Here is a 26,018-nt window from a genome sequence, read left to right as displayed (position 1 = left end):
AGTAGAACGACTTATAGTCTTTTGGATATATATACCCAGTAATGGGATTGCTGGGTCAAATGGAATTTCTATTTCTAAGGCCTTGAGGAATCGCCACACTGTCTTCCACAGTGGTTGAACTAATTTAACTCGCACCAACAGTGTAAAAGTGTTCCTTTTTCTCCACATCCTCTCCAGCATCTGTTGTCTCCAGATTTTTTAATGATCGCCATTCTAACCCAGATGCCCATTGATGATAGACTGGATTGGAAAAATGTGGCACATATACACCATGGAATATTATACAGCAATCAGAAATGATGAGTTTGTGTCATTTGTAGGGACATGGATGAATCTGGAGAACATCATCCTCAGCAAACTGACACAAGAATAGAAAACGAAACACCGCATATTCTCACTCATAGGTGGGTGATGAAAAATGAGAACACATGGACACAGAGAGGAGAGTACTAAACACTGGGGTCTATTGGGGGTAAATGGGGAGAGCCAGTGGGAGGGGGAGGAGGGGAAGGATAGCCTGGGGAGAAATGCCAAATGTGGGTGAAGGGGAGAAAGGAAGCAAAACACACTGCCGTGTGTGTACCTATGCAACTGTCTTGCATGTTCTGCACATGTACCCCCAACCTAAAATGCAATAAAAAATTAAAAAAAAAAAAACTCAATGGTCATTCATGTACTCAGAATAAATGTAAAACTGAAGAACAGTTATGCACTAGGCAACCTTGAAGACATACAAGGAGAAAGTTTCTAAAATTGCAGTTGTTAAGTAGTAATAGTAAAATTAGCTGGCTTTTGCCAAACACATGCAATGCACCAAATACTGTGTTAAGAGCTTTGCTATCTTATTCCAACCATTCAAAAACCTACATTGTATGTATTAATAGTATTTTTCTTTTACAAATAGCAGAAAGTTAAGGCATAAAGTAAATTTTGTTTCTCCAGATGCTTATTCTTTACATAGTATATGCAGGATGCTACCAAAGCCACTGAGACAACGCACAGCTTTATCTCCTAAAACTTAAATGTAATGTAATAGACACGAGTGTGAGACATAGGGAGGTCACTGAAAACTGAAAAGAAATTGACGACAAGAAAACTGGAGCTCTGTTAGACCAGTATGAAGAAATAATGGAAAGAAAGAAATCTTGGGGTGAAGCTGGGCATTTCCAAGGCAGATGTATAATGAAGAAGGAATTTTAATGTTAAAAAAAAATAACATCTATTATATCTTGATTTCTACAACAAAAGTGTTAATAGCAAGCATTGATTCAAAGACTACACGTGGAAACATCATACCCTATTCTGTCAGTAGGTACTATTATTATTCTCACTTTGGCAGTGAAAAAACTAAGGTTTTTTAATACAAGCAACACATCCAGCCTATAGAGTTAGTAAGTGATGAAGTCTAGGTCAAAGCCAGGTCTAATTGTTTAAAAAGCTTATCTATGCAGTTAAGTTTCATGCGATATTCATTATATCATTTTATATTCTTGCATTATTTTCATTCTCACAAAAACCTTATGAGATGCACAGTCATGAATGCAAAAACTAAGACTCAGAAAGATTAAGGGACACCCTAAGCCACATGCCTAGTATTCAAACCCAAATTTGATTATGTTGATCGTCAAAGGTAAATGAAACATGCACTGAAAATTAAGTACTTTCAAAGCAAACAATTTCCAAAACAAAAGTATCTAATCTTTGTGCTTTGCTGAAAGAATATCGTCAGTTATTAACCAAATAAAATACTATTTTAGGATGCCTCCAATACGGAACAGTTGTTTGTTTCTCACTAAGATCATTTTATATTTATCATCTGAGAGCTTATTGATGAGTTCAGTGAGAACATCCTTTATGAAATGGGAGAATTGATGAACATTTAGTTGTTTTTATTCAAAAAGAAAAAAACAATAATCAAAACACTTACACAGAAAATTATACTGTGCTTCTCAAATTGATTTCCTATGAATTGCATTAATGATTTGCATCTGAGAGCCTGCAATAGACTGTATCAACTCTGCATGGGCTTATCCTACTTATTTCATATTGATCAATGTAATAAATATATCATTCCATTGCAAGACCTAGCATTCATGCTAATCAGAACACTCACTGCAAATAAAAACAGGAAATGAAGACATTATACTTTAGCAAATGACAGGATTCAGCTGAGATCATAAGAAGTCCACGAATAGTAGTAGAAGACAAATAACACCCTTTGTTACTCTTGATGTTGAGGATTTTTCTTGTGTTCAACAAATGGATATTTCTTTCTTTCTTTTTTGAAACATGGAAAGATTGAAAAAGTTTGTACAGCACACTCTTCTCTGGCTGACATTTGGATCAAGAATTAGCTTCCTATACCAGGATGATAATTGGCTTAGACCTCTATTAATAGCACTAAGTCTGGCCAGAGATGGACATAGACATTTCACCCAAGATTTCCTTTACTTCTGTTTTTCTTATAGGTATGGAGTTTTTTTTTTTTTTCTTTACTTGGTTTTGTAGTTAAATTAAATTTTCAAGCTGTATATTTCAAATTGAGGATATATTATATGTGATCTTGCCTCACTGCAATCTACCTCCCAGGTTCAAGTGAGAATCTCTAACTTTCTATATAAGTTGATATAACTTTCTGAGTTGATATAACTCAGAAAGTTTTCTTTTCTTTATGAAAAACTAAACAAGTCTTATGACTGTTTCTATTGCTGAATCATAGAGTCAAAGACAAACAAGAAACCAAACAAAAAAGGAAAACCTTACTAGGTAGCTACAGAAAACAGTTTGCATGGGTATTCCATATATTGTAGACATTCAATGGCTTACTGTCAACTGTTTGTGCTGCTGAGGAATGAGAGGATCTTTAATAAGAAATATCTTCCAAAGAATTCAATTATCAAATGTTTAATATTAAAAGTAAGAAAATATATAAAATGTAAGGCTCTGTAATAACTACCCAAAGCAAAAATAGACTTTCAGATCCACAAGGTAACAAACTATTACTCCTACTAAAGTAGTTGAGGAAAATCAAGTGTAACAGCACCAAAAATAAACATGAATATCAGAAATGTCAATTTAAAAAAATTATTATTTATGAGTAAATGGGTAAAATGTTTATACTTCTGTTTTCAAGAGTAAATTCATCCTTTTCAGCAAGTGTTATTTTTCCTTTCTTTGCAACTTTTTGAGTTAAAAAGGACCATTGAATTTCATGGCCTCTACCTGATTGTTAGAATTGGATTCTGCAGTTCAAGTTGAGCAAATACAAGTTGACCATTCCTCATAAGCAATGAGTCTTTGAATCCTGTGTCTTACACAAATACCAGTAAAGGTAGAATTTATGTAAGAAGCTGGTGGCAACTAAATTACATAGAGAAATATGAAATGAGAATGAGAGTCTTGAAACCTGAAATCTGAGCAAATATGAAAAAAATAGAGGTCTTTCTATAATGCCTAGTAATAGAAAGTTAGTTGGTTTCCTCCTTGTCATTTTAACTGAGAAAATATAGCAGTTATTAGGACTGACTCAGGAAAACACTAAAATTATTTGAATCCTAGCTTCTCTTAAAAGTTCCCTGATTTTAGATGAATTATTTAAATTTTCTGATTTTTAATTCTGTATGAAACTACATCCTCTCCGTCTTCCTCCTCTTGGCTCTTGGAATCCTGAATCTCTCCCATAGTTGTAATACATTTTTATCTTCTTCTGTCCTCGGTTTTCTCTGGTGATTCAAGCTCCCTTTGACTCTTTGTTTTGTGCTTTGGTCCACATTCAATCTCTCCTAGTTGCATACTGAACCCAAACTGGCAATTATCCACATAGCCACACTACTTCCCTAGCAAGAATCGCCTATGCCTTCTCTTTCCCTACTTGGTGTGGACATGGACATGGCCCTGGTTCATGTCCATAGAACCTAGAGCACAGATCATTTCAACCATGATAGAACAACCATGAAGAGAGAGGAGGCTAATTACACTATAACAACTTAGTTAAAAAAGAAGAAAAAAAGCTATATTAACTATGTTGTAACAGCAACTGCAACAATAGAATTTAAAGCTGAAAGCAGCAAATGTTAATTTCTCTCTTGCTTGGATTTCATGGCCATCTTGGGGTGGCAGAGGGCTCTGCTTGATATTGTTCTAATCAAGAATCCAGGCTGATAAAGCACTCATATTTGGAACTTTACTTGTTGCCATGTTAAGAGTAAAGGAACAGTCCTCACATACAAGTTACACAAGATACTCCATCTTATATTTTATTAGTGAGAGGAGGTCGCAAGTCCATGCCTGAATCCAAGGAAGCTCAATAGTTCCATCCTACTATTTGCCTAGAATAACAATAAACAGCACTAATGACTACAAAATTGCAAACCAATATAATAGACTATGACTCCAGAAAGCATAAAATGTATTTTATGAATCTTTATATTCACTTCCTCAAACAAAAACCTTGCCATAGTTGCTATACAATAAATGCTTTTGTAGTGACTAAATAAATGATCTCATATATTGGATTATAAAAATGAATCCAAAGGTTTATTATGCTAACAGATGCAATATGTATTGTTAATAGCATTAACAGTTTTAGAAGAGCTTACTTACCCAGAATATTTATGTACACATTCCTTTTGCTTTGTAAATTAAAAATAAATTAAAATTCTTCAAGTCCAACCCTGAGATTATTAAGATTTTTTCTGAATTATTTTACCATACCATGTAATATAAAGCACTCCTGTGACATTGCCAGAGTTTGGCATTGAGATCTTCCTCCAAAATTACTCTAGCTTTAAATTGCTTAACTTGCTGTAGGAGAACATTCATATCCAAAGCTGTTAATCATGAGCACTATAGTAATATGAAGGCATTTAATGTTTTTCCCTCTGTGGGAGATTAGGTGTCCTGTTATCACACCATAATCATTACTTTGAGTGCATATTTTAATTCTCTTCTCTCTCCACCAATGCACACCTACTTCTAGGCTTGTAACATAACCTCTGTGTGCCTATTTCCATTTCTGGGGGAAGTTATTGTTATTGAATTTCTACTATGGCTTAATTCTAGCAGATTTTAGACTAATTCTTGACTTGATAGAATGAGTCATGAATGAACAAAAAATGCTGAAAGTGCCATATGTGATGTTGCAAACAATTAAGACTCAGTATTAATAAAGAGGAATTACTATGCTCTGCTATGAAAAGAAGCTTCATGATTTAGGAATCCTGAGTATCGCTAAGTTATGAGAAAAGAACTGCATGAAAGAAAAATCAAAACATTTTTCTAAAAATTGTATCACTAAAACAGTTTATAGAAAATAAAAAAATAAACACTTTTTAAATGCAGACTATGATCTTCTCTACGTTCTAATCCTTTATTTTGATGACCTAATAGTTAAACATGATATACCTGTCACAAACAAATTTTCATTCTCCCTTTGGAGTAGTTAGGCTACAAACAAAGCAAATAAAGCCAGCTAAAGCATGACAAATTCTTACTCTTCTGTCTCTTCACAAGACTCTTTTTAAGCATGTGGAGGTAAGAAAAAGCTTTGCACAAGAAAAACTGAAAAATACAATGTTTGCCTTTTCCCTATTGGTACTCTTCTTCTTGAATCTAATACTGAGCCCTTACTTTTTCTTTAAGCTCTTGCATTCTGCTCATCTGCCACCAAAAAAAGTCACTTTTCCCATTAAAACTTCCATGACCAAATTGCAGTCATTTTTTTTTCCCTCTTGTGCTCAGTTGCCCTGTTCTTGAGGTCTCTTTTCTCCACACCATGGCTCTTAACCTATTTTGGGAGAAATACCTTGAGCAGAATACAATGGGAAAAGAGCCTCTATCCATTTGTGTTCAAAATTCATTTTTCTCCCTTCCTGTCTGAACAAAAACTGTATGGAATCAACACCACCAAGCTCTGTGGGAAGAAAGAAAAACTGCTCCCTTCACTCTGCTGGAAGCTGGAGGGTGCTAGGCCCCTGTGTAGTAGTGCATAAAATTCTAGCTTTTTCCCTCCTTTCTTTGTATATTGGGCTCAGATAGCGCACTGCATCTCTGTGAATATGGACAGTTAGCATTTACCAACGTGTATCTGTCTACTTTCTCTTGTTTAAAAAAAGAAAAAAAATAACTTAAAAATATGGGGTTATAGAAGGTCAGCATTAGGTAGGTTTGAGATGTTTGGGTGGGATAAGTGGTCATTTTGACAACATGGCTTCTCCTTTGGCATGTTTAATTGTACTATTTGACAGACATCCTTGCAGTTTAAGATGACACATTTAAAATAAATTCTCTCCTAATGATGACTTGAGCTCTGCCACTCAATGGGAGAATCAGCAGAATCTGTAGGATCTTATTTGGAATTGACATTCTCTATTGTAAATTTGTTTTTGTTTATTTTTAAATTTTCTTTTTGTTTAGCTGGAAAGGAAAGGTAGTGCTCAGTTTTAAGCATTGAAAGTGTACAAGTTGCTTTGTTACAATAAAACTGAATGTGAAAATAAAAAAAGAAAAAACAAAAAAACTTACATGACCTTTTTTTTCCCTGTAAATTCTACTTCCCAAATTTGTCCAAAAGTTTAAAGTTTGTTTGATGGCTCTTTGCAGTTATTAGTCTTTCTATACATGAATTTTATCAAGAAAATTTGCCATGTTAGTTTAAAGGTAAAAAGGATAAAGAAAATGTTCAATCATGAATTTTTGTAATTCCCTGATTTCTAAGGATGAGCCTTCCTACTTGCAGGATAATACCTGGAAACTTTTGCAATTATAAAGAATCTGGAAAGCAGAGAAAAAGGAACATTGAACAAGTCAGAAGCTACCTAGATCTGTGTAATAAAGAGCTGAGACAGAGAGAAAAGAGGAAGGAATTCTGGAGAAGGCATAAGGAATTCTGGAGAAGCTTGCAGTAGAGCAGTTGCTATGAAATATTGAGAGAGAGAGAGAGAGAGAGAGAGAGAAGCAGAAAAAGAGAAAGAGGAAAGAGAGAAGGATCAGGAATCAAAGAAAAGACATTACTACAGATCCTTAAGGCTTTAAAAGATAATAATGAAACAACTGTGGACAACTTACGGCAATAATTTTTCCATGGCATTTCTGCAGATACATATCTAAATATGTATATACATATCCAGCTGTACTGTATTTTCAGATGTACCAGAAAGCTACACATTTTCTCCTTAGTGGTTGTACCTTTTTACACTTCTGTCAGCTTCATGTGAAAGGTCTACTTGCCACACATCATTGCCAAAACTTAATGTTGTTGATTGCTCTAATTTTACCCTTTCTGATGAATTGTCCAGATATAGCATGGTGATGTTAATTTGTGTTTCCCTTATTTTAATGATATTGAGAGCCTCTTCATACACTTATTCGTAATTTGGATATCCTCTTCTAGTCTCTGGCTCATTGTCTGTTAGAGTGACTGTCTTTTCCTTCTTGATTTGTAAAAAATCTTTTTTTTAATGTTCATGATACAAATCCTTTGCTAATTATATTTAGTATTTTAAATATTTTCTAACACTGGAAATGCCATTTTATTCCCCAAATTGTGTCTTTTAATGAAAAGAAGTTTCTAATTATCGTATAATTTATTTTATCGATGATTTTATCCATGGTTACTATTTTTTATATCCTGTTTAGGAAAGTTGTGTCTATCCTAAAGTCATGAAAGTTGTAGAATTCTTTTTTTTTTTACATCTAAAAAATGTATTGAATTGATTTTTGTTTATCATTATGAGGAAGGGCTAATGTTAATATTTTGTTTCATATTGATGATATTATTTTTTGTGACTGCTCTGCAGGGTCACTATCATGACGAATTTTGTCCACATATATGTGAGGCTGTTTCTAGACTCTAATCTGTTTCACTGGTCTGTGTTTCCATCATTGCACAATTGTCATAGCACTTTTTAAAACCATACATTTATAATGAAACTTTGTGTTGGGTAGTTTAAGTGCTATAACTTTTTTCTCCTCAAAACTATCTTGATTATTATTTCTATATTTTTATATAAATTAAAGAATTAGCATTTCAGTTTCTCTGAAAAAACTAGAGATTTTTCTTGAAACCGTATTTAGTTTATAAATCATGTTTGGGGAAAGCAAATCTTTTTGATGATACTAAACCTTCAAATCCATAAATGTTACATATTTTACCCATATATTTAGATTTATCTAATTTCAAATAATGCATCATCGTAGTGGCCTGACATCTCTGTTAGTAAAATCATTCCAGATATTTTATAAGGAATTAGTACAACTTGCTAGCAGAGCTAAATTGCTGCTGAGGCCAACATGGTAAAACTGCATCTCTACAAAAATAAGAATAAGAGACAGCTTGACAATAGATGGCATTGGAGGGGTAATGTGTGGGAGATATCCAAGCAGCTGATATGACGTGAAAACAAGAGAGACTGTGGAAAATTGGGAAACTGGGAGGGCTTTAGTATGACTGAAAAAGTAGTTTGATATGATTGATTATACTAATATACATAATTTGGATGCAACTATTTTGATGTTTATGATTATTGCTTGACATGAAAAGCACCATACTAGAAAACATAATAACAATCCTTATTTTTCTCAATGTAACAGGTTATTCAGTGAGAAACTGTTGTTGCTAAGGAATGTATTTAGGTAATTTCTTCCCATAAAATTCCAGAATGTACCATCGTATTACTGTTTTGATAAGCTAAGTAGTTAACTTCATGAACCCTATATACTTAACATATTTCCCCAGGTTCTCATACTAAGAAACAGACAGTGAGACTTTAGGTGTCACAATAAGATACTCTATATCTTAATACCATATAATGTGTAAACACCATATAATATAGCATTTGCAAATACATTTAAATTTATATAGAACACATTAAGAGATTTCAACTTAACTGATTCATGGTATTAACTATAATAGTGAGAAAAAAAGGCTAAACTCTTGCTCTGAAGCAGATGTGCCTTAAGTTACACAACTGCTCATTTCTTCATTATTTTGAAAAATGTGTCACTAAAACAGGCAATAATACATGTTTGTGAAATAAGAGCAATTGATAAATACCTGAATGTAGGGCAGGAGAATAAGAACAAAGTTCCAAAGAATAAACATTTTGGAAATGTAGGGTAAAATTCTTGCCTTTGTCTTCTGTGTGCACACACAAAGTTGCAGGAATCAAAATCACATAAATGAGTAGGAGGCATGAAAAGTATTAGCGATAAAAGATACAAACACTGGGAAGGCAAGTATGAGGTAATTTAAATTGGAAATATTTTGAAAGAGACTATTAAAGAGGCAAATTATTTGCCATATATTCAGAATGAAACTTAAAATGTCTTAGTAGAATGATATTATTGGAATGTGGACTGCTGCTAAAACAAAGTCCACTTGATATTATATTTTATAAGCATTTGGTATTGTGATATAAGGGTTCTATCTATCACAGGGTGATAGCCTGAATTCACATAAGGCTTTTATTGAAAGCCATTGTGGTTGTTTAACATTTTGTGAATTGCTGGAGCAGCTGACATTCTGTTATCATCAAATACTCTAAGCAGGCGGCAGTATGATTTGATAAAATTACATGGACTTGGGGTAAGCAGACCAGGGCTCCAATGCCAGCTCTGATTCATATGAGTTGTTTGGCATTAGGTAAACTATATGGTTTCTCCAAGTTTTCTTGTGAAATGAGACAGTTCCTTCTACACCTGTGAGGCTGAGGTGGGTGGATTACCTGAGGTCAGGAGTTTGAGATCAGCCTGACCAACATGGTGAAACCCTGTCTCTACTAAAAATACAAAAAATAGCCGGTTGTGGTAGCACACACCTGTAATCCCAGCCACTCAGGAGGCTAAGGCAGGAGAATCGCTTGAACCCAGGAAGCAGAGATTGCAGGGAGCTGCAATCGTGCCATTGTACTCCATCCTGGGCAGCAAGAGTGAAATTCCATCCCCGCAAAAAAAGAAAATTAAAAGAATTAAACCTGTGAATGTATAATTTTGAAAACCTGATTGCAAATTGTACGTATTTGCTCATGTCATGTAAGTACAGTTGGCAGGCTAAGGAAGTAATTATAATCTACAGCTACTCTCTTTACAAACACATAGAGGCCCTTCTCTGCAGAGTGGATTGTAGAGGGCAGAACCATGAGAAAACCACACATTTGGAGCAGCAGGCTGCCTTGCTGAGAATGATTTCACTGTCACCTGTGCTACCTGATAAAATTTAGTTGAAGACTAAGGTAGCCCTTCTAATTTCAAAATCCTCTCTCACTGTTAAAAGTTAGTGTTTCCAGCATTTCATCAGTTAAAACCAGCTCTCTTTTCTAATCAGCTAGGCAGCAGATGGATGCCCATCCAGGACACCTTCGTCTGCTTATTCCAGCCTAGCACACTGGGTATACACAGTCTGCTGGAGCCTGAGGCCCTTCCTGGGAAATTAAGTGGAACCATCTTCATTCTGCTAGCCTATCTTTCACAACAGGCACACCTCGATTAAATGTTATTTCCATATTTCCATTTTATTTTTACTTCCTTCTCACCCTGCTTGTTCTATTTTCCAGTTAAATCAACTTTACTGCTGTAGAAATTGTTACTAAAAACTAATCACTAAAATAAATTCTTCCAGGGTCACTTTTTAAACTTTTAGTGTACTCTAGGTTGTTACCAATAATCTTTTTAATACCAATTATTTTATGGAAATACTATTCCAACTGTAGGTTTTTCATAATCAGAAAATATTTAGCAATATTCAGATTTCGGTTTATAATTCTAGTGTTTCTTAACCATTTTCCAGCTTCTAACATTCTCAAAACAGTATATAAACAGTCACCAATTTAACTGAAAATTCTATTTAGGAGAAGCATTGAAAGTAGAAAGATCATATAAAATAAGCCATGGAGGGATTATTGTAAATATAAGTAAATTTTAAAAGAAACAGGACAAAGAAAGCCATGCGAAGAAATTTCACATTCTCAGTAGAGGTGATAACCGATCTTGATAGCTTATCACATGACTACTGACTCAGGAATTTTCACACGGTACTTGAAATTGTTTTCATTTCTACATAAAAGATACAAAATCAATTATCTTCAATTAGGTACCTGGATTTGTCAAACACACTACTGGAATTATTGGAATTATTATTCCCAGAAAAAAATCATAATCAAGTGGACTTCAAACTATCATTTGTCAAAGATTAGCCATCTTTGAGATAGCTTTCAATAAATTTTTGAAAATGCCTGTAGGTGTCACAAAGAGCAGTTAAGGAAAAGCAGAAAGGAAGGCTGAGGTTACATGCACAATTTCACTTTACCCGGCTATAACCTTTTTTTTCTTACTTATGAAATACAGCCTTGCTGAGGATGCATATTTTTGTAGTTGTTCTCTATAAGGGAAAACCCTAAGATTCTATTAGCTATACATGAATATCTTCCTACACAATCTTGTCCATTTATTTCTTACCTTTTAAATTCTCAGGGCAGTGACAAACTCAGCGTGGACTTTGGCCGTGTTTCACAAAGCTCTTCCATTTTAGCATATTTATTTGACTTTCTACCTAAGAAAATAAGAAAAGACTAACATTAATAACTAAAAACATTAATTACGGTTTTTTTTTGAGAAAAAAATTATGCTAGATGATAAGTAGTGGCCATGACATAAATCACTCATTATCAAAAAATGTTATTATTGCATTCTATTTTTAAGGACTTTTTAATGTTATGAGAAAATGTTCATTAAATCTTAAATAAGACAATGGTACACAATAATGTGAACCTATTTTCACAATACTACATACATGGGTAATATATTCTTTATGAAATAGAGCATATATTTGAGAAATTAAAAGTAATGAAATTATTAATAGTAATTATATTATGCTTTGATTTTATGAGTAATATGGGATTTTAAATTGTATTTTCTAAGATTTCTATAATAATGTATTAATTTTATAACTGAAAAGAAAAGAAAGCAATTAGCATCTCTGAGACACTGGATATGCCAGGTGTTTCAAATCTCTACCCAGTATGTTGGGATTTTATCTACCTCAGCTTCTGCAGAAATTTTTAAAAATACAAATTTTAGAGCCCCTACCACAGACTCATTTAGCAATACTTGCAACCAGTACTGAAGTAAAACCATGGGGGAGATTCTGAGGTTAGCCAGATACAGGAAGCCAAGTTTAAGTAGCAAAGGCGGATGCTTAATGACCAAATCATTGAGAGGCATTGCTGGCAGGTGCCTGAGATGTTGTCTATTAGAAATGCCTTGGCTATTCAGGCTCCTTTATGCTTTCATATAAATTTTAAAATAGTTTCTTCTAGTTCTGTGAAGAACCTCATTGGTAGTTTGATAGGAATAGTGTTGAACCTGTAGATTGCTTTGGGCAATATAGCCATTTGAATGAAATTGATTCACCCTATCCATAAGCATGGGATGTTTTTCCATTTGTTTGTGTCCTCTCTTATTTTTTTGAACAGTGTTTTGTAATTTTCATTGCAGAGATTGTTCTCCTCCCTGGTTAGCTGTATTCCTAGGTATTTTATTCTTTTTGTGGCAATTGTGAATGTGACTGTTTTCCTGATTTGGCTTTTGGTTTGGCTGTTGGTGGTACATAGGAATGCTAGTGATTTTTGTACATTGAGTTTGAATTCTGAAACTTTGCTGGAGTTGCTTATCAGCTGAAGGAGCTTTTGGGTCAAGACTACGAGGTTTTCTAGATATAAAATCATATTATCTGCAAATAGGGATCATTTGATTTCCTCTACTTTTATTTGGATGCCCTTTATTTCTTTATCTTGCCCGATTGCTCTGGCTAGGCCTTTCTAGATTATGTAGGAGCAGTGAAAGAGGGCAGCTTTTCTTGTGCCAGTTTTCAAGGGGAATGCTTCCAGCTTTTGCCCATTCAGTATGAGGCTGGCTGTTGGTTTGTCATAGATGGCTCTTATTATTTTGAAATATGTTCCTTTAATACCTAGTTTATTGAGAGTTATTAACATGAATAGGCTATTATTCTTAGCAAACTAATGGAAGAATAGAAAACCAAATGCCACATATTCTCACTTACAAATGGGGGCTAAATGATGAGAACTCATGAGAACTTTGATCACTCTGATCAAAGAACAGAACAACAGACACTGGCATCCACTTGAGGGTTGAGTATAGGAGGGTAGGAGGAGGGAGAAGAGCAGAAAAAAATTATTATTGGGTACTGGACAATGTACCTGGGTGATGAAATAGTTTGTATAACAAACCCTGTGACATGAGTTCATCTATGTAAAAAACCTTCACATGAACCACCAAACCTTCACATGGACCACCAAACCTAAAATAAATTTTTTTTAAAGAGATGCCTTAACTGGGTGCAGTGGCTCCAGCCTGTAATCCCAGAACTTTGGGAGGCCAGGTGGGCGGATCACAAGGTCAAGAGATGGAGACCATCCTGGCCAGCATGGTGAAACCCCGTCTCTACTAAAAATACAAAAATTAGCTGGGTGTGGTGGCATGTGCCTGTAGTCCCAGCTACTAGGGAGGCTGAGGCAGGAGAATTGCTTGAACCTGGAAGCCAGAGGTTGCAGTGAGCCGAGATTGTGCCACTGCACTCCAGCCTGGCACCTGGCAACAAAGTGAGACTCTGTCTCAAAAAAAAAAAAAGATGCCTTATTTTAAAGGAGATGCAAAACCAAAAGCTGTACAGCGTTTCACACAGACAGAACAGGAACCCTGGCAGCCTCAGTTCTACTACTTCCTCATGACCCTGCTCCCAAACTGAAAGATTTTGATGTCCATGACCACTTTAAAATAACTCTTCTTTCTTGCCAGTGTCTGCATCTACCCCACTGGGGGATGGATGAAATAAACTCATGGCATTTCATGCAGCCAGTGGCCAGCAGACAGTAACAATTTCTAGAACTTTTACCCATAAATTAGTTCACCCAGAAGTGTAAAGACTCTGGAGTCTTTCCTCTTGCTTAGAAATCTGTATTTCACAGACTTTTGAGAAAAGTAGACTCTAAAATGATTGAATATTCACTTGCTGCTTTTAATGTATTATTTATGTATGAGAAGATATAATTTGAGAAATAAAAAGTGAATTGAAAGCCTGGGTAATTAAATATGCAGTTCTTTGTTCAATTTTTAAAAATAACATTTTCCTTTTTTTTTTTTACCAATATTAAATAGATCAACATGAATATAGCTAACTGACAGGCTGAGAAAGGGATGAAAATCTTGAGAGAGAAGACACCAACAGTGACTTTTTATTTAAAATTTTTCTAACAAAGGAAATGTCAATTTTGTAGTTTCAATTCAAACTTTGTTTTATTTGTACTAAATGTAGGTACGACTTAATTGTGCTCTATGGTTAAGCAGCAGCTCCATTTTGATATGCTGTCTCTCAGGCCATATGACAGACACTAGTCGTGAGAGATTCTTAAAGCATGGTCTGGTGTAGTTCTGTGGCTTTAGGTCAATATACATTACACTTATTTTGCAGATGATAAGTTTAAACTTAGAAAACAAGAAATAATTTTTACATTCAAGTAAATTAATGAGTGCTGTGAGGGAAGACAAGACCCAACTTTCCTGGCTTCTCTCATATTATGCTGGTAGATATTTTTACATTTCTGTAATTTCAAAAAACAAAAAACAAAAATCAGGAAATTAGAAGATAATAGTATTTGGTGTCCTTTGTCAGAAAAGAGACAATAGGCAGAAAAATTTTAAAGGATACCAATATCTTTTTCTTCCAAACAATGCATGTTTTTACATGCAATATTATAGAAGTGCTTCCATGCTCTCTTCTGGACTATGCAAATCATCAGAAACTATTTATAGGCCATTTATTCCAGGAAGATGACTAATGAAGGCTTAATTCTGAAACATGTGACTAGCAGCAAACTACTGTTTTCTTTAGGCTAAATGGAAATTTTCAAATTACAGTCACATAAACAGGAATTTAAAATTTCTATTAAATTACAAAAATATCAGGTCATATAACAAAAACAAAAATAAGAATGGTGAGAAATTATATTAAATATATATGTGTACAAACATTTATATTAAGAAAGGTTTACTTATATTCATTTATTAATTTATCTCTGAATATTGATTGGATATTTTATATATTCTACGTGTAGTGACCTACACAGGTTAATCATGATAAATAAAAAAGGCAAAATCCTTATGCTCATGGAAATTATAGTGCAATAGAAATAACAGATTTTTTTTTAATTTCACAAGTAAATAATAATAAAATATAATGAGTGAAATGAAGGAAAAGTACCACTTATTAGAAATTTCAAGAGGAAGATCAGATTTAGGTTGGAAGTAAACAAAGTTTCCTAAATAAATCAGTAGGAATTACTTTTTTTTTTTTTTGAGATGGAGTCTGGCTCTGTTGCCCAGGCTGGAGTGAAGTGGCGCAATCTTGACTCACTGCAACCTCCACCTCCCGGGGTCAGCGATTCTCCTGCCTCAGCCTCTGGAGTAGCTGGGATTACAGGCACACACCACCACACCTGGCTAATTTTTTGTATTTTTAGAAGAGACAGGGTTTCACCATATTGGCCAGGCTGCTCTCGAACTCCTGACCTCGTGATCCGACCACTTCAGCCTCCCAAAGTGCTGGGATTACAGGAGTGAGCCACTGCACCCGGCTAGGAATTACTTTTAAGAATATCACAAGTATATGTGTGCATATGTGTATTTCAGGCAGGAGAATAAATATGCATTTCAGCCAGAAATTATTGTATTGCCTGAAAACCCTGAAGTGAGTCTGACCATTTGGAAAAACTAAAATAATAATAAAACAAAAGAGAATAGTGAAGTTGGACCACCACAAGAGACAAGGGAAAAAATAATAATGATGTAGGCAGTTACCATACTGTAGTAAAATCTCATGTTTTTTTGATATATTTTTTCAATGCGTTAAGAAGCCATTGAAGATTTTTGTATAAGGATTATTTGATAGAACTCGCCACAAAATAATCAAATTTTGTGACTCATTCAAACCAATAGCAATCTAAAAACTATACTACTACCTCAAAAATACTTCTCTCTATGGCAGGGCACCAACCCTAATGCAGGGAACAAGTTTTCAATTGCAGCCATGACATCTGTTTCTACCAGAAAGCTTTCTAGGTTTGACTTACCAACTGTATCTGTAAACTGCATACTGATCTCTTCCCCTGGGAAGATTTTCTGCAGAAAAGCAGGCTGTTAACAAACATTTACAAAATCAGCTTTCTCAAAAAGCCTTTTTATAATAACTGTTAGTCAAAAAAGCCTGCTTGGTTGTCATTTCTTCTCCTACCTGTTTTAGGAGACCCTGAAATCAACCCTATCAAAAAATACTGAGAACACTCGATGGTATCAGAAAAATTTTGAATGTCTTCGAGAACAAAAGGTAGAGGACACAGTCACTACAACTAGTTCTTCCAGAGAATTTTGTCAGTGTAGAAAACATCTTATTATTTAAACCGTTGCAAAATAAATACCCTAAATAGGTGTTCCCATCTCACTCTTAGTCCACAGTAAGACAACTGTAAAACATGATTTGCATGTGTTTGCTGCTTAGTGATTTTGTCCACCTGCTTCAGCACCAGTAGCAATTGCAGGTCCAACAGGCTCCCATCATTTTGTACTCTCAGTTTTAGTACCATCTGGCACTGTTTTTGCTGAAACACTTTTCTCAAAAATGTGGGTGGAGGGGTGGTATTCAATTGGTTTTGATAGTGTTCATGTCATTATACAAAGGCCACATCCACACTTATTTTTCATGATAATCCTTTCTCTATCTTTGGGTTATTTGAGGCTGAGGGACCTCAAGATCCCTAGAGGCCTTACAGTTTGAGAGGATTTGTGAAGCACACATTTAATCTCTTGAAAGGGCCCTCTGTGACTGCATAATGTGACCTTTTGATCTTTCTCAGGTTTGAAGAAAAGGTTGTTTGTATAGGTACACCTTTTTTTCTGTGCCACATTTTTGGAAGCAATTTATTAATTTTAACAGCCTTGGCATGAGGACAGGCTAAGAATTTTCAAAACCATCAATCCTTAGTTTCTTTTGACTTAATAGTTCTTCCCTTAATTAACCTCTCTTCTTTCATATTTTATTATAAGAAGCAAGAAGCAATCAGGATGGCACTTGCAACAATTTGCTTAGGAATTGCTTTAGTTGTATAACAAGTTCAACATTTACAAGTTCTGCTTTTCATGTAACTGCAGGAGACAATTTTGCTAAGCTTTCTGCTACTATTTAACAAGGACCTCCTTTTCTCTGGTTTTCAAAATATGTTTCTCTATAACTTTAGAGCCCTCATCAGCAATATCCTCCAAGTCCAAATGTTCACCAGCCACTTGTTCAACATAATTTGGGTTTTCTCTATCATTCATCTCAAAATTACTTAAGTATTTGTTAAAAAAGCACCCATTTCCAGGCATCGGAATATATGTTAGTTTTATATTGCTGCATAATTAACCACAAAGTTAACAAGTTAAAAATACATCTATTACATCACAGTTTCTCTGGGTTTTGAGTCAGAGCATGGCTTAACTGGGTCTTCTGCTTTAGGATCTCAGAAGACTGCAATCAAGGTGCCAGCAGGGACTACAGTTTCATGTGAGACAGGTTGCTCTTTTTTAAACTTACATAGTTGTTTGTGATCTTCACAGTTGTAAGACTGAGGCCCTTAGATCCTGAAGTTAAGTTACAGTTCTTTATTGTGGTGGCCTCCTATAATGATTGTTTTTATCATCAAGCCAATAAAGAGAGCAAGTCTGTTATAAGATTGGAGAATTATAAAATGTCATGTATGTCAGGCCTCAAAGTCCAAGCCTTGTCATTATATCCTTGATGACCCACATGTACACCTCTGGGTGGTTTCCAGGAGCCAGAAAGTCTGAAGTAACCAGACGGCCACAAAGAGAACTGAAACAACTTGTTCCTGTGTCAACTAATTGCTCTCCCCCTGGAACCTGCAACCATTGTTCCTGCTCAGCCTTGCTGAATTCCTGACGCACCCACCACCCTGCGGACATTGCGCTTCTCAAGACTCCCACTCCTGTAACTGTAACTATGTAATTTACCAAGCCCTCCCCTCTGCTTGCAACTGATACCCCCACCCTTATGATCATGCTTGTTTATAATATGGTCACCCATACACTTGTGACCATGCATCCCATGACACCCCCCTCCCTGAAATAGATTACCACCTTTAACTGACAGTTTGCTCCAACCTATGTAACCAGTCCGCTTTCCTACCTCCTTTGCCTAACTCCTTTTACAGACTTGGCTGCTTGCATCCAAGTGCGAAATAAACAGCATTGTTGTCCACACAAAGCCTGCCTGGTGGTCTCTTTATGTGAGCGATGCACCTGACAATGTAGTCATGAAAGTCATGTACCAGTAGTTTTTACATACTCTTTTAGTTAGGAAGATGTCACAGGTTCTTTCCACACTGAAAAGGAGGGGGTTATAAAAAGTCAGGAAAACCAGTTGGTGGAGATCATTAAGGACCACCTTAAATTGGTCCACCACACAGCTGTAGCATGTAAGTGTTAATAGCTCTTTTTTAAAAAAATAAGAAAAACAAGAGACTAAAACATTCAAGTACTTGACAGCACAGTCATGAATAGATTTCATTTTGTCTGATTATACAACACATACTGATATCATTTGGCTGTGTATCCACCCAAATCTCATCTTGAATTATAACTCCCCCCTTTTCCACATGTCATGGGAAGGACCCAGTGGAGGGTAGTTGAATTATGAGGCAGGTCTTTCTCATACTGTTCTCATAATAGTAAATAAGTCTTACAAGATATGATGGTTTCATACAGAGGAGCTCCCCTGCACAGCCTCTCTTTTTGTCTGCTGCCATCTATGTAAAATGTGATTTGTTCCTCCTTGCCTTCCACCATGATTGTGAGGCCTTCCCAGACACATGTAACTGTAAGTTTATTAAACGTTTTTCTTCTGTAAATTGCCCTGCATTGGGTATGTCTTTATCGGCAGTATGAGAACAGACTAATACAGTAAATTTGTACCAGTAGAGTGGAGTGCTGCTGAAAAGATACCCAAAAACTTGAAAGCAACTTTGTAACTGGGTAACATGCAGAATTTGAAACAGTGTGGAGGGCTCAGAAGAAGACAGGAAAATGTGGGAAAGGATGGAACTTCCTAGAGACTTGTTGAATGGCTTTGCCCAAAATTCTGATAGTGATATGGACAATAAAGTCCAGGCAGAGATGATCTCATATAGAAATGAGGAACTTGTTGAGAACTGGAGCAAAGGTGACTCTGATATGTTTTAGGAAAGAGACTGGTAGCATTTTGCCCCTGCCCTAGAGATTTGTGGAACTTTGAACTTTAGGGAGATGATTTAAGGTATCTGGCAGAAGAAATTTCTAAGCAGCAAAGCATTCAAGAGGTAACTTGGGTACTGTTAAAGGCACTCAGTTTTAAAAGGGAAACAGAGCATAGAAATTTGAAAAAGTTGCAGCCTGACAATGGGGTAGGAAAGAAAATCCCATTTTCTGAGGAGAAATTCAAACCAGTTGCAGATATTTGCATAAGTAACAAGAAGCCAAATGTTAATCACCAAGACAATGGCAAAAATGTCACCAGGACATGTCAGCGACATTTGTGGCAGCAACTCCCATCACAGGCCAGAGATTTAGGAGGAAAACATGGTTTTGTGGGCCCAGGCCCAGGGTCCCTCTGCTTTGTGCAGTCTAGAGACTGGGGGTCCTGCGCCCCAGCCACTCCAGTAGTGACTAAAAAAGAGCCAAGGCACAGCTCAGGCTGTGGATTCAAAGGGTACAAGCCCCAAGCCTTGGCGGCTTTCACATGGTATTGAGTCTGCAGGTGCATAGAAGTCAAGACTTTAGATTTGGAAACATCACCTAGGTTTCAGAAGATGTATGGAAACACCTGAGTGTCCAGGCAAAAGTTTGCTGCAGGGGAAGAGCACTCATGGAGAACCTCTGCCAGGGCATTGCGAAAGGGAAATGTGGGGTGGGAGCACCCACTCAGAGTCCCCACTGGGACACTGACTAGTGGAGCTGTGAGAAGAGGGCCACCATCTTCTAGATCCCAGAATGGTAGATCCGCCAACAGCTTGCACCGTGCACTGGTAAAGCTGCAGACACTCAACACCAATGCATGAAAGTAGCCAAGAGGGAGGCTGTTCCCTGCAAAGCCACAGAGGCAGAGCTGCTCAAGGCCACAGGAACCCACCCTTTGCATCAATATGACCCCAATACCAGAAAGGGAGTCAAAGGAGATAATTTTGGAACTTTAAGATTTGACTGTCCTGTTGGATTTTGAACTTGCATGGGGTCTGAACCCCTTTCTTTTGGTCAATTACTTCCATTTGGAATGACTATTTACCCAATACCTATACCCTCATTGTATCTAGGAAGTAACTAGCTTGCTTTTGACTATACAGGCTCATAGGCGGTATGATGGTTAAAACCGAGTGTCAACTTGATTGGATTGAATGATGAAAATTATTAATTCTTGGGGTATCTTTGAGGGTGTTGTCAAAAGAAATTAACATTTCAGTCAGTGGGCTATAGAAGGCAGACCCACCCTTAATTTGGGTGGCCACAATCTAATCAGCTGCCAATGTGACCAGAATAAAAGCAGGCAGAAGAATGTGAAGAGATCAGACTGGCTTCCCCCTCAGCCTACATCTTTCACTCATGCTGGATGCTTCCTGCCTTTGAACATCAGACTCCAAGTTCTTCAACTTTGGGACTCAGACTGGCTTCCTTGCTCCTCAGCTTGCAAATGGCCTATTGTGGGACCTTGTGATCATGTGAATTAATACTCCTTAATGAACTCCACTTTATTAACAAGACAGATATACATCGATCCTCTTAGTTTTGCCCTTCTAGAGAATCCTAATACAGGTGGAAGGGACTTGCCTTGTCTTAGATGAGACTTTGGACTGTGGACTTTTTAGTTAAGGCTGAAATGAGTTAACACTTTGAGAGACTGTTTGGAAGGCGTGATTGGTTTTGATATGTGAGGACATGAGATTTGGGAGGGGCTAGGGCAGAATGATATGGTGTGACTGTTTCCTCACTCAGATCTCACCTTGAATTGTAACTCCCACAATTTTCATGTGTGGCAAGATGGGCCCAGTGGGAAGTAATTGAATCATGAGGGTGGGTCTTTCTTGTGCTGTTCTGATGGTAGTAATAAGTCTTTCAAGATCTAATGGGTTTATACAGAGGCACTCCCCTCCACAAGCTCTCTTTTTGCCTGCTGCCATCTATGTAAGATGTGACTTGTTCCTCCTTGCCTTCTGCCATTATTATGAGGCATCCGCAGCCACATGGAACTGTAAGTTCATTAAACTTCTTTCTTTTGTAACTTGCCCATGTTGGGTGTGTCTTTTTCAGCTTCCCAAGAACAGACTAACACACATATGTTTAAATTACTGCACTTAATCTCATGAATAGTTTGACTGCCTTGAATATTAAGACGTAACAATTAAAGTAATTAAAATAATACCTTTATGAAGCTACTCTGAGTATTAAATGAGATCAATTCTATGCCTGGTCAGAGGAGAACTCATTAAATGCTAATAATTACGATGATTATCATAATTTTTAAAATGTTCCCAAATTCTATATCAAGACTCAGCAAAGTCTTAAAACAGGCATGGCTTTCCTATATCTAAGATCAACCTTGAGTTAATTACTCTATGGCCTACTCTCATAGGAGATCCTGGCTTCCTTTCACTACATAAGAGAGTAAAGTGAGACTTACTCTTTTCTTTTTCACACCCAGAGTTCCAAGGAAAGGGACCCTCACTGAGAATATGTGCAAAATGAAGTAGAATAGCACGGCCTGTTAACAATTTACAGAACACTCTCTCCATGACTACATCTCCCTATTCTATTTGCTCTAAGCATGTTAGATGCTAAACTACCTTGAGAATCAAGTACAAGAAAGGCCACAGATAAAATACTCTCGCTTTCAAAATACATTTTAGTTTCTAATGGAGTCTGAACTAAGATTAGCAATAAAACTCTCAGCTGGAAGCTGTTATATAGGTGAGAAAATAGTGTTTCCTTTAAATCCAAAGTCCTTAAGGATTAAGAGATATCCATTAGAGTCCATTTTATACTAATCTAGTCAAATGCTGAAATTAGTTTTAATTTGTTAATTATATTAAAAAATCATTTAACAATAACCCTTCCGTATCTAATATATTGAAAGTATTTGTTGAAGCTAAGAGGATAAAAGAGCTGAATCATAGTTCCTGGCTTTAAGAAGTTGAAGTTCAAATTGGGAGGAAATGAATGTATATAAACACCTCTAATATAAAATAGATGAGATTACTGCCATAAAATACTATACTTAAAATTCTAGTGGAGTTCAGGGAAGAAGGTGAGTCTCCTACTGGCCAGGGCATTTCACTAAAAAGATGGAATTTAAGATGTGAAATGAAGAATAGGTAAATAAAATATAGCATATAATAATCAAGAACAAAGTTACAGAAAGAGTGGACTTACAAAACAATTCTGAGTGGGAGAAAGACAGGTTGTACAGAAAGACTAGCAAGTAGTTCAATTTGAATAGAATTTAGACTGTGAAAATAAGAATTGGAAAATATAAGAAGAATGAGGATATCTTAAAAAGGCATTAATTTCCAGATTCAGGTACTCAAAACATAATCTATAGAAGAGGAGAATTCATGTGATCCTTTTTTATTATTTATTCCTTTGTTTTGTTTTTAGCATGTCTGATGAAATTAAATGTCTGCAAAGCAATACAGATTGGACAATGAGATTCAGAACGAATTGGAGGTCATACCTGGTGACAGAGAAACCTATTGAAAACAAAAAAACCAACTCTTTTAATAGCTTATATGAGAATCAGAGGACCCAAAATAAGAAAATAGCAGCAGAAATGGCAAGATGGGGAGAAATTTTAATGATATAAAAGAGAGAAAATAAAGAGAGTAAAAAAAATTGATTCATGAATGATTTCAATAAGGTAAACCTGACTGACTGAAAGGTAGGTTATGATCTTATCTGAAATGGTGAAATCAGGGAAACAAACTGAGTTAAGTTCTATTTTAATTTTTTTCCAGGAAAATGAGGCTATCTATTCCATGTCACACAAGTATAGTTTGAGTTCATGTCATACAGAGCTCTGATGGCATGCTTGAGCTATTCTATGTGGTAGGGTGGAAACCTTTGGGTGGGGTCTTATTGAGGATGAGTTAGAAAAGAGAAAACTGTGAAGTAGTGAGTATATGAGACTAAATGATAATGAAAGTAATCACTACGGAAGCTATGATGAAAAGAGAGAGGAAAAAAAGGCAAGGAACAAAACTTGGAAAATCCCCGTATTTAAGAAGTGGAAAAATGTAAACAAGATAGTAATAAAATAAGAGAAGAAAAAAAACCCTAAATTTAATACAGAACGGAAACACCTTTAGGAGTGGTCAGGAAGTACAAGAACTCAGCAGCCATGTGAACACAGATATTAGTATATAAAAGACAAAAAATTTAGGGTTATTTTTGTTGGTTTCTGTTCTTTTTTTTTTTTTCTTATTCTATTGATGCACTGAAGGATTTCAAAATGTAATAAACTGCAACTGTATTTGCATATGAATATATTCAAGTTATCCGCTTTGGAATAGCAGAGTAACCCTAGGATGTATAATTCTTTTAAATCATAGATACATACATAAGAAAATTGCCTTTAAGTATATATAAATATATGTCTATGTTATTTACAAGTTTTCGTATACTAATAGTTTCTTCACTTTCTGAATAAACAGTCATATCATCTCCAAGTGAAAGATATATTTAATCTTTCTACCACACAGTTATATTTGCTTGCCATGGCATTAGCTAGAATCTTCTAAACAATTTTGAATAGCAATGAGGATAGCAACCAGCTAAGACTTCTTTCTGCTTTGAGGAATACTCTAGCAAGTCATTATTACACAGAAAGTTTATAAAGGATTTTTTTTCTGTAGAAAACTACCATATTTTTGTAAATTTTAGTAAATTTTCTTCTAGATATATGTATCTTTTCTAAAAACTAGCAATCTTTTCTTTGGAATTTCTTAATATTATTGTGTAGAATTATATAGTGAGATAACCATTTGATACATTTTAGTAGGTTTATTTTTCCCTTCACTCCTAAGTTACTTCATATTTCTCTTATTTAAGCAGGAGCTAAGTTGTTCTCTGCTTATAGCTTCAGAGAAAGGAGGACGCAGCAGAATGTGAAAATCAATAAAGTCAATGTCATGCTCATGGGCTTTAAAAGTCCAAGCCTTGAAGGACCCAGGGCATAAACAATAGATTTTAAAAAAATAGATGAAGAGGCACAATGCCTCACTTCCATGTTAAATAAAAACTCTTAGGAATAAAGGAAGTCATAAACTTGAGAGGAAACACTGAATTGTGTTCCTGTACACTGACTTATCCCCATCCCTGGTCCAATCAGTATATGTGTAAAGAGGGAGAGGAGGCTGCAAGGCAGCAGGACATTGGAGTTCTGATCATTCCAGAGTAGAGGATATTCGTCTGTGACCTTTCTTGAGAGAACAGCAGAACTCTAGATTTCTCCTTTGCCAGGTTGCAGGTCCAGCATGTGGGTGGTATGTTGTGAGATAGCCTCCAAGGGTCCACACCAACAAGTTGTCAGGCCCTGGTGTCATCCCATTTCCTTGAACATAGGCTGGACATAGGAGGGATGGAGGCAGCAAACCACCATGGCATATGTGTACCTATGCAACAATCCTGCAAGATCTGCATATGTACTCCGGAACTTAAAGTATAATAAAAAAATTTTTTATCTAAGCAAAAATAAAATAAAATATATTTCTTCTGCCAGATACACTAAATCATCTCTCTCAAATTCAAAGTTTCACACATTTCTGGGGCAGGGGCAAAATGCAGCCAGTCTCTTTGCTAAAACATAGCAAGAATCACCTTTGCTGCAGTTCCCAACAATTCTCTCAACTCTATCTGAGACCACCTCTGCCTGGACCTTATTCTTCATATCACTATCAGCATTTTTTGTTAAAGCCATTCAGTAAGTCTTTAGGAGGTTCCAAGCTTTCCCACATTTTCCTGTCTTCTTTTGAGCCTTCCAAACTGTTCCCGCTTCTGCCTGTTACCCATTTCCAAAGTCACTTCCACATTTTCAAGTATCTTTTCAGCAATGCCCCTCTCTACTGTACCAACTTACTGTATTAGTTTGTTTTCATGCTGCTGATAAAGACATACCCAAAACTGGAAACAAAAGAGGTTTATTTGGATTTACAGTTCCACATAGCTGGGAATGCCTCAGAATCATGGTGGGAGGAGAAAGGCACTTCTTAAATGGAGCTGGTGAGAGAAAAACGAGGACGAAGCAAAAGGAAAAACCCCTGATAAACCTATCAGATCTCATGAGACTTATTCTCTATCACAAGAATCACTCATAATGACCAGCCCACATGATTCAATTACCTCCTTCTGTGTCCCTCCCACAACATGAGGGAATTCTGGGAGATACGATTCAAACTGAGATGTGGGTGGGAGCACAGACAAACCATATCACATACCAATCTTCTGAAAATTTAAAAGTTAATGCAATATTCAGCAGATTACCATATTTTAGTTTGTTCATATGTGAGTGTGTGGATTTCATTGATTACACGCAGAAATCAACTGTTTTTTTTTGGCTTCTTTATGCAACTCACATATACTTTCAAAGTGACTGTTCCTGAGTTCAGTCTTTCCTTTTCTTATTGGCCACAGAACTACTCAAACAAGAGTGGTTTCTAAACATTTCTTCGTAGCAAACCCCTTCAAAAATATTAATACATTTACAGATTCCCTCAGTTGCACCTCATGCAAATACAATCATAGACTTAAATGTGTTGATACAGTTTCAGATGGTATGCTAGTCCCCTAATGCTGCCACCAAGTTAAAAAATCTCCAGTTTCTTTTCTATTTTCCAGTTTGTATCAGTCAAGTAGCTCAAGTCACCAAATTTATACAT

This window comes from Callithrix jacchus, chromosome 12 (genome assembly GCF_049354715.1).
Source record: "Callithrix jacchus isolate 240 chromosome 12, calJac240_pri, whole genome shotgun sequence".
Taxonomy (NCBI): Eukaryota; Metazoa; Chordata; class Mammalia; order Primates; family Cebidae; genus Callithrix; species Callithrix jacchus.
Note: the sequence above shows the minus strand (reverse complement) of the source record.